A 16681-nucleotide genomic window follows, 5' to 3' on the forward strand; every position below is an offset into this window, starting at 1 on the left:
GCACACACCGCTCCACACACAGCACCGGGCATTGGGAACTGGGGATTGGGCACCGCACACACCGCTCCGCACACAGCACCGGGCATTGGGCGCTGGGCACTCCACACACCGCTCCACACACAACACCAGGCATTGGGCACCGGACACCGCACACAGCACCGGGCATTGAGCACCGGGCACCGCACACACCACACAGCACACGCAGCGCCGGGCACCGCACCAGGCACCGCACCGCGCCGGGTCACTTCTGTCCTGCCCCCAGCGGGTCCCGCTCCGCGCTCAGGTGAGACGCTGCGGCCCCGGTCACGGGAAGAAAGGAGGGGAGAAGGGAGGGAGGGAGCGGGCGGGTGATGCCCACTGCCCGGCGCTGCCCGCTGTCTGGGCTTCCCGAGGCTCTCCGGGCGGGACGCGGTGACCCGGCGGGGCCGGGCGCGGTGGGAGTTGCGCTGGATCGGCGGGAAGGAAGGAGAGGTGCGTGGCGGAGGAGCCCAGCGGGCCGGGGGCGCTCCCCGCTCCGGGGCACGTCCTGACCGGAGCCCCGGGCTCCTGCCCCAGCGGGGTCCCGGTACCCGCCCGGCTCGTCCTGGTGTCCCGTGCCCTTCGCCGGTAAGGCCAAAAATGCTGACGGCTCTCCCGGGAGTCAGGCGGTCCTGCTGCATCGCTGCCGAGCCATTAGATACCGTTAGGCGTTTGGTGTTTCTGTGGTTGAACGCGGTGCAAATAGTGCGCTGGGGTGTTTATCGCTGCACCTGGCATGATTTTTACACGTTCATGCAGGAAATTTATCGTGGCTACCCCCTCTTTGTGAAAACTAGATGGACAAATCTAAAATCTGTTTGTATTTCACTTTCTTGACGTTGGTTTGGCACATTTTCCATAGAAATGAAACTTTCTTCTCCTATAGAATCTCCAGGCGCTTTCTGAAAGCACTCTATTTGAAAAGCAATTTGCTGAATTAACGTAGCATGCACAAAGATAACCTGAGTTGACGTACTAGCAGAATAACATCTATCTCGTGAGCAGAAATGGAATATTCCTGCCCTTAGGTTCCTTTTTAATCTTAAATTATTAATGGTTCTCTGCATTACAAGAATGAAATTTGTAATTGGTGCAGAGTGCAAATGCGTGTAGAGAACTGGATACAAGAGGACCTGATTATGAAGAAAGATGTACCTCCCAAAAAGACTAGCAGGAGAATGAAGTTAGAGAGCCTCTTCTCTTCTTTAGTTGTTGAGAACCTCTGGGGAGAACCACTGGGCTGTATTGAGCCCAACTCTTTTGCAGCTCTCCAAAAGGAGGAATGAGAAAAGGGCAAAACTTTTCCCTACTTGGGGAGCATAGGAAATTAGAGCTTTAGTACATGCACTTTTTAGTAGCTGTTTAACTGAGTTGTTGTGGGTGCTCCTAAGGCAGGGTGAGTGGCAATCGTAGTATCCCATCTTCTTTTAGAACCTGATTGTCAACTTCTCACCAAATGTTGTCATTTGTACTTAGCTAAATAGAAATATTTACATCACATGTCATCAGTTTCTTTTGTCTGCATAATCAATGCAGGAAAAAATTCCTTTTTCTCCTAGGGAGACCCTAGAAAAAGCACACTTGCCTAAACTGAAGTAGAAAGGGCAAAACACTTGCATTTACTATGGATTTTAGAACATATAATGGTTTGAAAATATCTTGAGAGGAAATGTTGGTTAAGTTATCAATGGGAAGTAAAATTTCTACTGTCTGTTCAACCATGTAATGTACAGCAAGTGAGGTGTGTCATTGTAAAGATTACAACAGTGAATTAAGGTTCTGCTCTTTCTTTTACTTGAACTTTTTCCGGTATTTGAACTCTTAAAGGCAAAAGTTTGAAGTGAGAACATATTAAACAAGGAAGAAACATGAGGCTTAAAAGCAGTTTTCTTCTACAGAATCCTTCAAAGTTGGTTGAAGAGATTCGGGGCAGATGTACTGTGAATGTGTGATGTTACAGAAACTGAAACCAATACATAGAGATGATGGGCTGGTAAAAGGAAACTGAAGTAGTATTAGAGGATAAAATTCTGCAATGTTTTTAGTTTTGTAATAATCTTCAAAATAACCAGGGGTGAGACAAAGACTGGATCAGCTTAGGCTTCTGAACAAGCCAGAGGTGAAGCTGAGGTGGATCTGAGGAGAAAATTGGGCTGTTTTCTTGAGTTTTCTGTAGTGTCACTGTGTTAGAGGAGTGTCCTGTCCATAACAGAAGAGGCTCCTAGACCAGATCACACATGATTGTTGGCCCCAACAAGTCATCCAGGGAACCTAGTGTTCCACCTGGCCTTGCCTGCGTTCCTTCTGGGCCTGGTTTACATAGCAAATGTTTCACCTGCCAACCTGCAGCAACAACCACCTACTCCTCACCTTCCTGCCTATTTAAAGGAAATTCCCCCCTTTGGAGAATTAGACCATAGAGGTACATCCCTCCCTGAATTACTCTGTGTTCCAGCTGGCTTTAGTTTCCCTCAGCTTACGCTAACCTTGCTGCATGTCCTGCAGACAGTACCACGGTGTGCCTGCTGTTGTGGGTGAGTGTGAGTTCAGGTAATGACTGCCTGGGTGTGGAGCAGATGGAAGAGAGAAGGAATTGCACTGCCTTGGAAGGAACTGGTGCTCTCTCATGCAGGCACTCAGGGTGAGAGTTGTATAAAGCCAACTCTCTTCTCAGCTGTGAGAGAGACTCAAATGAGTAAGGTCCATGTAAGGTTTAGCATCTCTGTTCTTGTGAGTGCAGATCATCATCACAGAGATAAAAGATCTGCTTGGTATGAAAGATGTTTATAATTTGAAGTTGTAATCAGTCAGCACAATGCTAATTAAGAACTGAGCCTTTCTTTTATGGTCCCAACTATCTTCAAAACCAGAAACCTAAAGACTGAGGGCGGGGGGATGGAGGCCAGAAACATTTTTCTGTGAAGTGGAACTTTTAGGCTTATGCTTTAGTAATGATGAAAATCAGGTTTAGCTACATTTCTATCCACTTACATTCTTCAAACAACTGGTCTGACTTTACAGCATAACAATTTAAAAACGTCTCAGCAAGCAGGAGAGTCTCAGTGTGTCCTTTAATAGGACAATAATGTAAATAATTAATGATTGCTGAAAAAGAATTATGAATGAACTGGTGCATGTCTGTTTGAGAGCAAGAAGGATCTTGATGTATCTTTGGAGGCCACATCTGTGGATTTTAATGAGGGCAAAGCAGAGAAAGGCTGTTAGAAGTGTATGAGATCTCAGTTAAATAAAAACAGAGAGAGCTCTGGGTTTAAGAGCAGGTAAACCAGATTTTTTTTTTTTTTTTTTTTTTTTTGAAAAAGGATGTTCTGAAAGAAGCTGCAAGTAACTTCTAATCTGCCATCAATACAATTCTTGTCAGTAACTGCATGAAACTGGCAGTTCAGGAAGACTGATACGGTCTTTACCACTAAAATGCTTATTGTTAAGTGTCAAAGGGAAGGGAAGGACTTCTAGAGGGAAATAAAGATCATGCTTCTAGCTCTTGTGTCAATCCCTTTGGCTTGCTTATTCCACAAAGGTGGAAGGAAGTGTTACTTCACTTTCTGTGTTTGCCCTCACTGTTGTCCTGTGCTGGGTATCTACAGCAGGTGAGAATTTCTGTGAGAAGCTAACTTCAGTCCTAAATTCAACTCTGAAAAGTTGCTGATAAGAAGGGAGAAATGCCTGGAGAAGCTAAGTGGGCCACTAGTCTGTTCAGCTGAACAATCTGCATTTCGCTTCTGCTACTCAAGCTAGAGCATGAAGCTCTGAAACCTACTTGTGTCACTGAGCATTGCTTTTAGGGCACCATCTGAAGTGAAATCAGTGTTGCTCCCACCTTTGGCTCTTGGAAAATCTCAGCCTTGCTCCTGGATGGGAACCAAGCCATAATAACACAGATATTTACCAAACCCAGCTAAGCACTTTCATAATTAATTTCATTTGGGACCAAAGGGGAAGCAACACAGAAGTCCCAGTTCATGTGTCATCAGGCTGCCAGCCTGTATTTTAGTCTTGATGCTTTCTTGAAAGTGGGCAAAAAAACCTTCTCAGACTCTGTTACCTAACAGAGAGGAGTTGGTCAACTGTGATACGGCAGTGCTCACTTATGACACCTAAGGTGATTTTTAAAATCTAAATCCAGAGGAAAATTACTAAAGAACAAGCTTCATTTGACAGAGCTGTATCAATCTCCAGTTATGCTCAAGAGCTCATCTAGCTACCCATGATTTCTTCAATTCATTGGAACAAACAGTATTTTAATGAAGATTTTCCATCTACCTGTTTGAAACTTTGAAAGACTGTTTTGTTTACCAAGCAGGCCTGTTTTACAATATATAAGGGATCATAAAAGATGTCTTTGCTATTGCATGTGTTGTAATTTTAGGTTGAAAATAAGGTTTATTCTCTCTTCTTTTTTTTTTCCCCTCTCCTTTCCTCTTCAGGAATGCCACAGTAAGAGAAAGACATGAAGTATCTTTAAAGGAATTCTGCTTTTGATCAAACTGCTAAAAATGGATATGAACACTATTTTCTCCTTTGAGGTAAGTATTGACAGGGAGAAATAAAAGAAAACCTGACTTGTTTCACTTAGTGTTGCCTGTCACCACTGCTGTTCTGTCCAGCAGCTTTTGGTCAGGTATTTTAGCATCTATGTCTTGGTGAACTTTGTACTGGAAGACTTAAATGGAAAAGTCCTTGAATTAATCCTTTCATTTACAGAATTAGTCAGCTTTGTTCTGATATTTCAGTAGATAAAAACAAATGTATAAAGGATGGGTGTTGTTGCAGGGTTAGCAATGGGTGGCTTCTGCACAGAGTAGCTTTTGACCCAATGTCAGGCTTTTTTTTCAAAGCATCAAAGAAACGGAAGCTGCTAAGTCTAATTTTCAAGAGCGAATACTTACACAGACTAACTGCAGATGCAGGAAATGAGTGAGATCCTGGGATGAAAAAAGAGATTGTACCACAAATATGCAGGTACTGTTTCATGCATCCCAGCAGGTTTCTGAGTTCCTGCTCTCTGCAGCCTAGGGAAAAGTGGGGCCGTTGCCAGCCTGAATTAGAGGTGAATATTTATATTGCTTTTGTCAAGTACCACAGCCAGATCTTCACAGTTCCTACAGTAAGCATGTAAGTTAGTAAAACCAAATATGTGTCCTTAATTTGGGATCACAGGAAAATTCAGCTTGTAAGGAACCTCAGGAGATCATATAGTGAAGACCTCTGCTCAGAATTTGGAGAAGTCAATGAAATTAGGTCGTTTCCACCCATTGGCCTTCTCAGTCCATTATATGTTCAGAAGCATTAACAAAAGATGGATTTATATCTTGCCATATGTATTGAATGCATATTATAATAATGCAGATAGGAACATAACATGCTACTAAAATTTATCAGAAGGGAAAATGTTTTAATTAAGACAAGATTGTACGGGAATGGTCTGTTTTTCTGAACAAAAAAGGAAACAATAAGTTTCTAATGTATTCATTTCTTGCAATTGCAAATGAAACCTCTGCAGGTCAGCTAACTGACATGCTGCCAGTATTTTCAACACAGGTTCCCTGCAAGAATTACCCCTTCCCAGGCATCTCTAGGGAATCTGTTTATTTACTTCCTCATATGAGCAAAATTGCTTTCTCATAGTAAGGGGAAGTGAACACATTGCTTATCCTGTCTGATACATGTTACTGAAACATTTCCTCTAAAGTATAAATATTTGTTCATGGGAAAACACAGTGACAATGTGAATAAAAATAAGCATCTTGTCAGGAAGCTTAGGGAGCAATGTCTCCCCTGGGCTCTAAAAGTAAACACAAACCAAGGATCCCTCTCCCCCCATCATTATGTACTACCAGGCAGAACATTTGTGAGCCATAGGAATAACTACTTCAACTGTTTTGGCCAGGGAGGGTCATACAATGAAGGGGTTAATCCTGTCAGGAGAAAGATATTTTAGCATTCAGAGCCTCATAGGAGGGTCATTGAAGTGAAGAGACACTTAGTTTGCTTTGGATTTATGCTTATCTCAATGTGCTTTGAATTGATCCCTCAAAATTGGTAATTTAATAGCTTTAATAGTTACATTAGTAATTTAATGAGCCCCTTTCAGCACATCATCAAAGACAAACATATACTTCGTGAATAAAAATAGAAGTCATTTTATAGGTAATGCAGTTCCTGAAAGCCAGTCTATAATATTACATATATGCAAGTTGTGATAGTCATGGTTTAACCCCAGTCAGGAACTAAGTACCATGTAGCTGCTTGCTTATGCACTCCCAGTGGGGTGGGAAGGAGAATCAGAAAAAAGGTAAAACCCCTGAGTTGAGCTAAGGACCATTTCATACTTGAAATAAAATTTAACACTCATTGTAATGAGAAGGGAGACAAAAAAAAGAGAGAGAAATAAAACCCCAGAAAGACAAATGATGCACAGTACAGTTGCTGACCAAGGCCCAGCCCGTCCCTGAGCAGCAATTGGCAGCTCCTGGCCAAATCCCCCCAGTTTATATACTGGGCATAATGCTTTATGGTACAGAATATCCCTTTGGTCGGTTTGGGTCCCCTGTCCTGGCCATGCTCCCCCTCAGCTTCTTTGTGCACCTGCTCACTGGCAGAGCATGGGACACTGGGAAGTCCTCAATTTGGAGTAAGCATTACTAAGCAACACCTACAACATCAGAGTGTCATCAGCATTCTGAATAAATCCAAAACACAGCACTGTATCAACCACTAGGAAGAAAATTAACTATCCCAGCTGAAACCAGGACAGTGATGGTATGAATTATTTAATATGCACTAAGACTGACCTCAGCATCAAAAAGTACTTATTAAAGGAAATGGCATACCTTAGAACCCCAATATCTCCACCTCTGCTCCCAGTTTCAAATCTCACTTCCCAACCTGATTTTCTGTCTCTAAATGAATTTTTAAATGACGTTCATAGGTCATGTAGTTAAATTGCAGAATAATATTCTCAGAAACTTGGTGTTTCCACACCAGTTCCTGTTGCTCTGTGGTTTGGTCTCACTTCTTAGAGAACACATCTGCAGATCTGGACAAAAGTTAACTTGGGTATTATCATGTGCTTGAGTCAGAAAATGCTACACCTGTGGAAGACATGTCTTTGTAGAGGTGTTATTTGCTCCTTAATATCCTGGTCACAGCTTATTTGCTTATGGGCTTTTGTGTCACTTGAGGCATTAGCAGACGAGTAGTAGTAAATTTAGCTCTCTGGGTAAAGAAGCTACTGCTTTCTCAGAGATTACTTTCTTCATGCTCAGTGGAATAAAGTAGCTACATGTGTGATAGCCTCTACAGTGCAATTTAGTAATTTAATTTTGCTGACAATTCAGATTGGTAAAAACAAAGTTCTGGACTGTGCAAACCCAGCAGAGGGGTGTGTGTGTAACGGTAACCTTCAGTAAAATCAAATGTGGCAGAGGAATTTTTAAATTTTAAAACTGCTTGAGTTAGTTCCTTGCAAGGTGATGATTGCTTGTGGCTACAGATTAGAAGTTTGGGGGACCACCAAGTGTGTGCGGTTGGGGTGTGAGGGGAAGGGCAGTGTAGCTGTTTGTTGCTTTTGATCTTTGTAATTAAATTTATGTTCTCTAGCACTGTTTATCAGACTGTTGAAATCCATGTTTCTAACTTCATCATGGGATCTCCTATGCTTTACAGAAAGGAGAGTGAATGATTTTCACACCACCAATGCAGAATCAGGAACAATTTGTTATTAATAGGTGTGAAATGAAGAAAGAAATGGCGCAGTTCTGAAATGTCCATTAATTCAGGGAGCTTAAGCATCGAGGTACCCAACTTGTGATAAAAAAGCAGTGCTGTTACTCCCGAGCATTCTCTTGCCAACTGGAGTTACCTGTCTCTCACACTTCTGGAAGCAAGGGCCTAGAACTCAAGATGAGGATTTGCAGCAATAAAAACAGTCTGGTAACAGTACCTGAGCTTTAGCCACTTGCTTGTTTTCACCACTTTGTTGGTGATGAAATGTGCTTCTACATGGGCTCCTACATGTGCTCAGCATGGGCAGGTGTTCCAGTACTTGTCCTGAGCAGCAGGTACTGTTTGCACTTGAGGCAAATGTTATGGCCCTTGTGGCTGTCAGTGTTTCAGTTCCTGATTTGTGCCCATTGCTCAACACTTGCACCCCTTAAATTTGGCTCTTCTATTTCAGAGACGTGGTTTTGACTGTCATGTGTGCTTATGACAGTAATGTGGATTATTTGTCACTAAATACAGGAGAAGGTTTCAAAAAACAGTTCCCAGTATTCTAAGGAAAATACCTGTGGGTCAGGATTTTCTTGAGGCAATGCATCTTTCTCCTCTGAATTTCTCCAGGGGTGAATTGTTCTTTTAATCCTCCTTTCCTCATGTGTTTGCAACAGTGCTTCCCACTGGCAGCACTATAATTAGGGAACTCTCAGCATTTCTCTTACAATAATGGTGCAGTAGTATTTTAGCTGTAGGTCTGAATTTCAGCTAATGTAAAAAAATTGGATGGTGGAGAAATGTTTACCTTCTGTAACAGATACAGTTTGATGAAATTTTATTGGCAATTGCTTTTGTAAATAATTCATATTTTTCCCTGCAAAAATATTTTGGTGATGAGGTGTGGGAGGAATTCAATTCTCTTGAGGATTTTATAATGCTACAAAATGCACCCTGCTCTAGCAATTTTGCCAATATGTACAGGAGTAAATAAGATTAATACCTTTGTAGTTCTTCTTTTCTGCCATTACCAAGGAAAAGGACTCTTGCCTGACTTGGAAAAGACTGTAAAAGGGTTCTTTAAAAATAAAGCTCTATGTGCCTTGCTACTTTATTGAAAGAGAAAAAAACCCTGTTAGTAGGATTCATGATACTTTGGCAATATGACTTCCAAGCAATGAGTGCATGAGAAGTTTCAAGGCCCTGGAATATTTTTGATTTTGTTAAAGCTCCCTGATGCCTGGTTTTCAAATCCACTGCTAGTGGGTCTAGTTTGGTTTTAATTTTACAAAGGTAAATTCTACTCCTGACATATTTAAATGCTGAAGTTATCAATGTATGTGTAATTGGAAAGGGATGTCTTTTTCTCCATACTTTGCAAATTACACAGTATACACATACTCCTTTAAGCCCTCTGATTTTTGCCTAATCTGCATGTAATAATGATACTTTGGCAGCTACTGGAGTAGTATGTTCTACACCCTCTGTAAAAACTGCAAATATGTGCAAGAAGTATGTGATTTCATGGTCCGTGGCTTTTGAATGGTAGCATTAAAAAGAACGAAATCCTTCTTGGTAACTATTCCTAATAAACATAATTAAGGAAAGTCTCATCAAACAGCCTGGGGTGAAACGTGAAAATTGTCTTCATTCCCTGCTTCTTAGACTTGGAACCACTTGTGTGCATTCCTCTGCAGTTTCTGCAATTAGCGTTATCCTTCAGCTGCACCATTTTGCTAGAATTTATAGAAAGTGTTTCAGGGGGAGAAGGATATCCATCAGAACCAACCTCAGTTATATTCTTTCTGAATATGATTAAAGGCCTTAATTCATTGGGGAAACAAAAAAGTGGTAACTAGATTTGCTTAGACACATCCAAGTAAACCACTAAAATATATGAACTGTGTTTGGACAGTAGAAACCTTGTGTTGATATAATCCAGTCTAACCCACTGAATTTGTTGTGTTGCAGAAGTGCAGTCTTTGCAAGGCAATTTTTGCTGGTGTAACTAAATCGTGTAATTAAACTGGTGTAAGTGGCTGTAAGAGGCACAAGGTCTTACTTTCTTGGAAGAACTTTCTTTTTCAAAAAATGAATGGTTCCAAGGTATAAAATGTGCAGAATGTAACAGGAGTTTCAGACTTTGAATTTTGATCTTGAGTCAAACCACAGTGTTGCTACTGTACAGGACCATACTGTTCAAAATAAAGGAAGAATTGTACTGTAATCTTGAGGAGGATTATAATCCAAATCAGTACATGCTTTGAACAACCTAGTGAAAAAATATGTAAGTTACAGGTGCTTCATTCATTTTGGTTTTCCTTCAACTACTTTAAGTTATACATCTTCATCTTTCTAAGACAGGCATGTTGCAACTAATTCTGTGGATTTTTTTCTTCTTGAATTACCACTGGAATTGAAGCCCAGAGGAGTCACTGAAAGAATGCTTTTCCCCAACAGTTTCAGTAGGATTTATATCAGGCTCTTAAACAGTAATTGGGGTCTTTTACTTTCATGTCTAGCTTGCTATGGGACAGAGGTGCAGAAGAGCAAGCTGTAGTTAATAAGGCTGTTTCTCTAAGATTAATGATGAGATTAAGCTGCCCTTGATTCTTCTATTTAATCCTGCTCTATTGGTTTGACACCCTATAAAGATCAGGATATGGCTGTTGGCTGCTGTTCTTGTATATAAGCAGTGATTCAGAGACCAATAACACTTGGCTTTGGCAACTGTGAAAAAGCCGAGAAAATCCTCTTTGCTTCTCTTTCCCCTCACCACTCCTATCCTGTATCTTCCAGCTCCTGTAACTAGAGATCTGTGTTCTAGACTTGTCCTCGTGATCTCTGTATTGCATCAGTATAAGCAACTCAGCAGGGATGGCATATTGTTGCAGAGATCTCTATTTGTGTGTTGTTCCTGTCAAATTTATGCAATCTTTGACCAACATTACAACTTCTAAAATTTGGTCTACATTTTGTATCCTTCTGCATGTAAAGCTACTAGGCTTTTAATAGGTGATTTATGCAAGCCTCAAAAGGCAGGCAGAGCATTTTTAATGCTTGAAGAATAAGGGCTGATCCATTTATATATGGTTTTTGAAGCTCAATAGCTCGGATCAAGAGTGAGAAGCAAAGACTGCGTTTGCCACTGAAAACCTCCTGTAGTTGTAGTATAAAGACGTTCCAAGTCTCTTTGAAACTCAGTACTGAGAGACAAGTGAATTTTGACTGATCTGATAGAGGAGAGATGGAGACTGACAGCTAGCCAGAAGGTCAGATAGACAGACAGAAAATCTTCCCCAGCTGACTGTTTGCTATGACTCTCATTTCATTCCACAAAGAAGTTCTTTCCATTCCATTAACATCTGATTAGATGGCAGAAACACTTTAAGAAACTGAACAATTATGCAGGTGCCAGCACTATTACTTCCAGATTCAGTCTCTTGCCAAACAGCAAAATGACACACGGTCAAGAAGAAATCCTACTAGTCAGTTTGTCCTCTTTAGCTCTTGTTTGGAACTGTTTCTATAAGCTGATTGAATCTTTCTTAAACATGTAGTTCTGAGGATCTAGAAGCATGGAATGTAGCAAATACAAGCTGTTGCAAAATTATTACCATTAGAGAAGATTACACATGTAATACAAAACTCTGCCGTAGAACAAATTCTTAATACAGCCTTGTCCTCTCTAGGTTGTGAATGCAGTGAGCCATAACTCTGCCACTTCTTCCCTTGGGAGACTCTTATATAACTGCTCAGCTGTTTCTCTTGCTATTCTTCTTATTAAGCCAAAATTTTGTTTTGCTTAATTGTATTCTGGTACACCTAACTTTGCAAACTGGGACTGTTCCAGTGAATCCACTCCCTTTTAAGACCAGACTATGCAGCCTGTAGAAAGACAAGTGCAGCAGCAAAGACAGTATCAGAGTTTTGTAAGGCTTCGCGAGAGGCTCTGACAGCACAAGTGAACATACCTGGCTCAGCTGAGCACCCTTCCAGCAACACAGGTCAGCCCTATCCTGGGCTATGTTAGGAGTAGTGTAGCCAGGAGGTCGATGGCAGGGATTATTCCACTGTACTCGGCACTTGGGAGGCAGCTCCTGAAGAACTGTGCTCAGGCTTCACTTACTTGGATTCACCAACTGAGGAGAGTACAGTGAAAGGCCACTAATGTGGCTGGGGACTGAAACACGAGATGTACACAGACACTGAGGGAACTGCTTATCTGACCTGGAGAGGAGAGGGCTAAAAGGGCTTCTAATTACTATCTCAGGTACCTGACAAAGGGCTATAGGGGAAACCAGATCTTCTCACAGTTGCACAGCAAAAAGACATGAGGCAGCACTCACAAGTAGAAGCAAGGCAGGTGTGAAAAAAAAATGTTTTCTCAGTGGTTGTAAAAAAGCCCATTATCTTAGTGTGGGACTAAGCAATGGAACAGGCAAGTTGGAGACTGTGGAATGACCATCCTTGACCTGATCAAGCTTTGAAATTAGCTGTGCATTGAGGAGGAGATTGGACTAGATGACCTCCAGAGGACCCTTCCCACCTAAATTGTGATTCTGTCGTGGGGTGAGGTGGAGAGAAGCAGGGTCTTGTAATCAATGGGTTAAGTATGGAAGCGAGGAAATGAAAAAGCCCACATCCTACACATGATTAGACTGAAAACTAAAGCGTTGCTGAAATATAACCCTCTGAAAAATTGTAGATATCTAATTTTTATTCCAAGTTATAAGTATTGGCATTTTCCTTCTCTAGATAGTCCCTTTCCTGTTTACTCAGCTGTTTAAAATGTATGCCTATATTAAGCCTTCTATATCCCCCTTCTAGTGAAAAAGAATGTAGAAATATAATTCAGAAGGCAAACAACTGGTGCTATATATCACTCACAGAATGCTTTAATAAAATCTGGTGCACTGCGGGCTTCTTAAGCGATGATAGTCTTGCACTATATTTAGCATTCATTTAATAACTGAAAAAAAAACCCCTAACAAATAAATGCATAGTGGTCTATGTTAGTGTCCAATGCACACAGTGTATATGTTGCATGTCTTCATCTCTGAGAATTAAGACAATTGTGTGGGATCATAGGAAAAGGGATGCAACTGGCCTACTCAATTTGCATAGCTGGCTGAGAGTACATGTTGACATCACTAAGTAGAACCACCTTACGTCAAACACTACATTCTGTCCATATTACACCAAAGAGTAAAAAGGACTGGGTACAATGCACAATAGTTTTGAAAAGAAAGCTGTGAATACATAAGTATTTGGCATGGGTGCATTGCAGCCCTGAATGCAAACCTATTAATGAAAAAAAATGTATTGACAGCAAACGGGTTGAATTTTATTGCGGTGCGTATAGAATATGTATTTACATAGTTTTTTTCAAGGCATTTATTTTCTCTTTATGAATTTTTTATGGGTAAAATCTAATAAAATGTATCCTAATCCATTACAGAAGTAGTTAGAAATTATTTTGATCTACCCGCATCATTAAAGCCTCTAAGCCTAATTGTGGGGGAAAAGTAGACTTCAATGACAGGAGCTGGATAATTCTGATATTTTAATTCACATGCTGCCAGTTGGCTGAGACTATGTATATCACAGATAATGGGTGGATGGTGAAGAACATAACTGAAGTACCACATGTCTCCTTATTTTGGTTGTACATCATTCACTCGTGTTCTTTTTGCATTGTTGAAAGCAGATTTCGTGGGCTGTAGAGAGCACCTTCTGCCCCTGTGAGATTGCAGTGTGGAGCCCATACGGGACAATTTAACTTACTTTGTTTTACTTAATTCCTTGTGCATATAAATTATTTCCACCAACAATCTTTTCATCTAAACATGCTCCTAAAGTCTTCTAATATGACAGGCCCTTGCATTCAAGAATAAGGGAGAGAGAGGAACTCTAGTTTGCCCTGTACTGTTGAGTTTTGGTTTTGGACTGTCCCAGGCATCTTCTGCAATGTCAGACCTTTCAGTGCACACTCAAACTCAGTCCTGTAACTGTTGGTGGTGTAACTTGTCTTGGCAAACTACAGTTGTGCTTAGGTGTTAGTACCTAAAACAGAAGAGAAATAATATCAATCGTCCTGAATTAAAAGCTGGAGTGGGTCCTCAGAGGGAGCAAGGAGCCACGTCACCAGTTTGTTTGTTTGGTTTTTGGGTTTTTTCTTAAGCAGACCATACCTAGACCTCTAGTGCAGGGAAGAACCCCTTCCTTCCACATGGCCCATGGGTCTGGGATGTAGACTTTCTCAGAAGGCTGCTAAACAGAAATATAAAAACTAAACCCCCGAGTTACCATGCTTAGGCTGTCATTCTGCAGATAGAGCAGACTTAGATTATGATGGAGTGGTAAGAAGCCTGAGCTGGTCCATTTCCTCCCCTTCCAGAAAGTTTTGTCAAAGAAGCTGAAGTAAGTGCTTGTAATCCCTTCTTCCTGCACCTCCTGTTATCCCTGACTGGTATTTTTTCAACCTGTCTGAGCCTTTCCCTGTTGTCTCGGGAGTGCAGAGGATGGAAGGGCCTGAGGGCGCTGAGCTTCAGCATTTCTGAGCTGGTGGAAAGCTCCCTGAGGAGTTCTACTAACACTGCGTGTCGGAGCAGCCTCTGAAGTTAAGCTAACTCTCCAGATCCCAGAGTGGAAAGGTTATTTGTAAATTCAGTTACAGTTTATGCACAACTGATGCTCTCTCCTGATGTTTTTTAATCATGTGAGAAATATAGTCTCAAAAACAAAAGGTTAATTTAGCCCCAGAGTAACAAATAATATGTTGGAGCATATGGGAATGTACGTTTTACATTTACTTCCAAATGCATTCTGTAATTTAGCAAAACCAAAATAGTTCTAAGTAAGTAGAATTCTCCGTGGGTGTGAACGCATTTTTTAATTATTATTTCATTCTTGTTTTAATCCAGTTCTTCTCTCAGCTGTGTGATAGTGTTAAAAGCGCATAGCGGAGCTGCAGTGATGGAGCACGCTTGGCAGCCCATAAACATGTTTTGGAAAGCTGTATCGACTTGGCAAACAGGGACTCTAGTTAAATGGTCCAATGCCACGTCCTCTAGGATTGCTTGCAAAGACAGAACTTATTCCCTTCTCCCTTCCCCTGTTATTCCCCCCTGAAAACAAACAAATTAAAGTGAAAAATCCAAGCCGGCTACCTGGGATACTTAAACATCTAATTGAGTAAAATTTTACCATTCATGTATTTTTAATGCTTATGCAAAGTCAGTGGGAATACTTGTGGTTTATTACTGTGCTTTCTTGTACCACAGTCTAGAAACTGTCAGTTGCTCTGCACCCTTTTAGAGATTCATTCTAACCACTTCTCGAGATGTCACTCAGGTTTATGGTCAAAACTCAACTGTTTGTTTGAAAAGTTTGGAAAAATGTAAATGTGATTGTGTGTCAGAGAGCAGAGAGCTTCTAGCTGTCCTGGAGTTTTATTTTATACTTTGCCAGAAAAGCTGACACCTGAATTATATAAGAAGTTTTACGTTTGTGGTGGGAAAGCACTGAGTGGTAAAAGTTGCTGTAGATGGTCATTAAAATGGAAACAACATCGTAGCATGGAGCTATTTCCACAGCTGCAGAAGCCTTCAGGCTCTGGGTACCCTTTGATGAAACAGAAAAAGAGAAAAACTTGAGACCTTTTCTTTATCCCCATCAAAAGCAAAACTCTCTTTCTCTTTTTTCACATTTCAACCACCTGACTAATCTTTGTCATTGCTGTATTTTGCTAAATTTACTGTTGTGCACTAAAAATAACACCTTTTTTTCTGCCCTCTTCCTTTATTTCTATAGTAAAGCTCTGTAAAGAACTTGCCAGCAGATCTAAAGGTTTGTGGGATTTTTGTTGGTTTTGTTTTTCATTGCAGTCCAATACTACTTGAGTCAGTACCGTGGCAAGTCTGGTTGCTTTGTGTTGTTTTTCTTTCACACGATGCTCACTTACCTGTTCTGACATTAATGCTCAGTGCTTGCAGCAGTGATAGTCTAGGTGTTTTTAATAGAGGCATGGGTTCTAGCTGTGTGATTTGTCTTCAGAAACCGATCATTTAGACTGTAGAACAAAGATACCAATAAGGAATTAAAAATTGCCATACTGTAAAAGGAATAACTTTTGTATCATCCTGCTTTGTTCAGCCTCCTGAATTCAGCGGGATGAACCTTTTTGTTTCCCTAAAAGTTGTGTGTTGGAGAAACAAGTGAATACCTGGGCTTGTTGTTCTTGCATAGTATGAAAATTTTAGCCCTCATTTGTGGAGGAAAAAAGTTCCTGTAGATCTTGAAACTTTAAAAATGGAAGGTAATTATACTATGCATTTTAAATCTGTTGTCATTCTTTTATTTTTTGTTGCCTGCATTAAGTTGATATTTTTTTTGATTGCAAGTAGGTTGTCTGAGTGAGAGTTGTTTTCGTTTCTGATGCATTTGTCTTGTCCATCCAAACTCTGTGCAAAGCTAGCAGAGTAACACTTAATATTTGCCATGATGCACATTGTTCTCTTGCCCCTAATAGCTGCCAGTGATATGAAGTTGCAAACTGTAATTTGCCCTGACACAGATGTACTCAACTGAAAATTGTTGCAGTCTGACCTGGTTAATGTAAGTTTGGCTTCTGGGTATTTGAAAAATGTAAGTAATTGACTATAACCAAATGCAGTTGGATGCTGTTAACCTGTTAATGGTACTGTTAACTGTTATTATAAGTGGTATTTTTAAAAGAACTTTATAATGTTTACCAGCAAAATACTGTGTTAATGCTACAAGACTATGCAATTTATGAGTCCTGGTTTCTGTTAAGAGAATATTTTTTGAATAGTGACTATTTTTTTAATAGTCACAGCTGTGTCAAAAAGTTCCCTTAGCTGCAGCAGTTGTACCCATGCCCCTTACTGGTCAGTGACATTTTTGT

The 16681-nt window shown here is 40.8% G+C and overlaps 1 protein-coding gene across 1 annotated transcript in view; it reads left to right on the plus strand.

Moving 5' to 3' along the window:
- Positions 1-177: 177 nt before the first annotated feature.
- RHOBTB1 (Rho related BTB domain containing 1) overlaps positions 178-16681 on the plus strand; it is a 56747-nt gene continuing 40243 nt past the window's right edge. The window contains exons 1-2 of the mRNA XM_027694097.1: positions 178-283; positions 4467-4565. The gene's annotated coding sequence lies outside the window, so the exon portion shown is untranslated. The remainder of the gene's footprint in view (positions 284-4466; positions 4566-16681) is intronic.

This window comes from Neopelma chrysocephalum, unplaced genomic scaffold, assembly GCF_003984885.1.
Source record: "Neopelma chrysocephalum unplaced genomic scaffold, ASM398488v2 Primary Assembly neopelma1_96, whole genome shotgun sequence".
In the NCBI taxonomy this organism is placed as follows: Eukaryota; Metazoa; Chordata; class Aves; order Passeriformes; family Pipridae; genus Neopelma; species Neopelma chrysocephalum.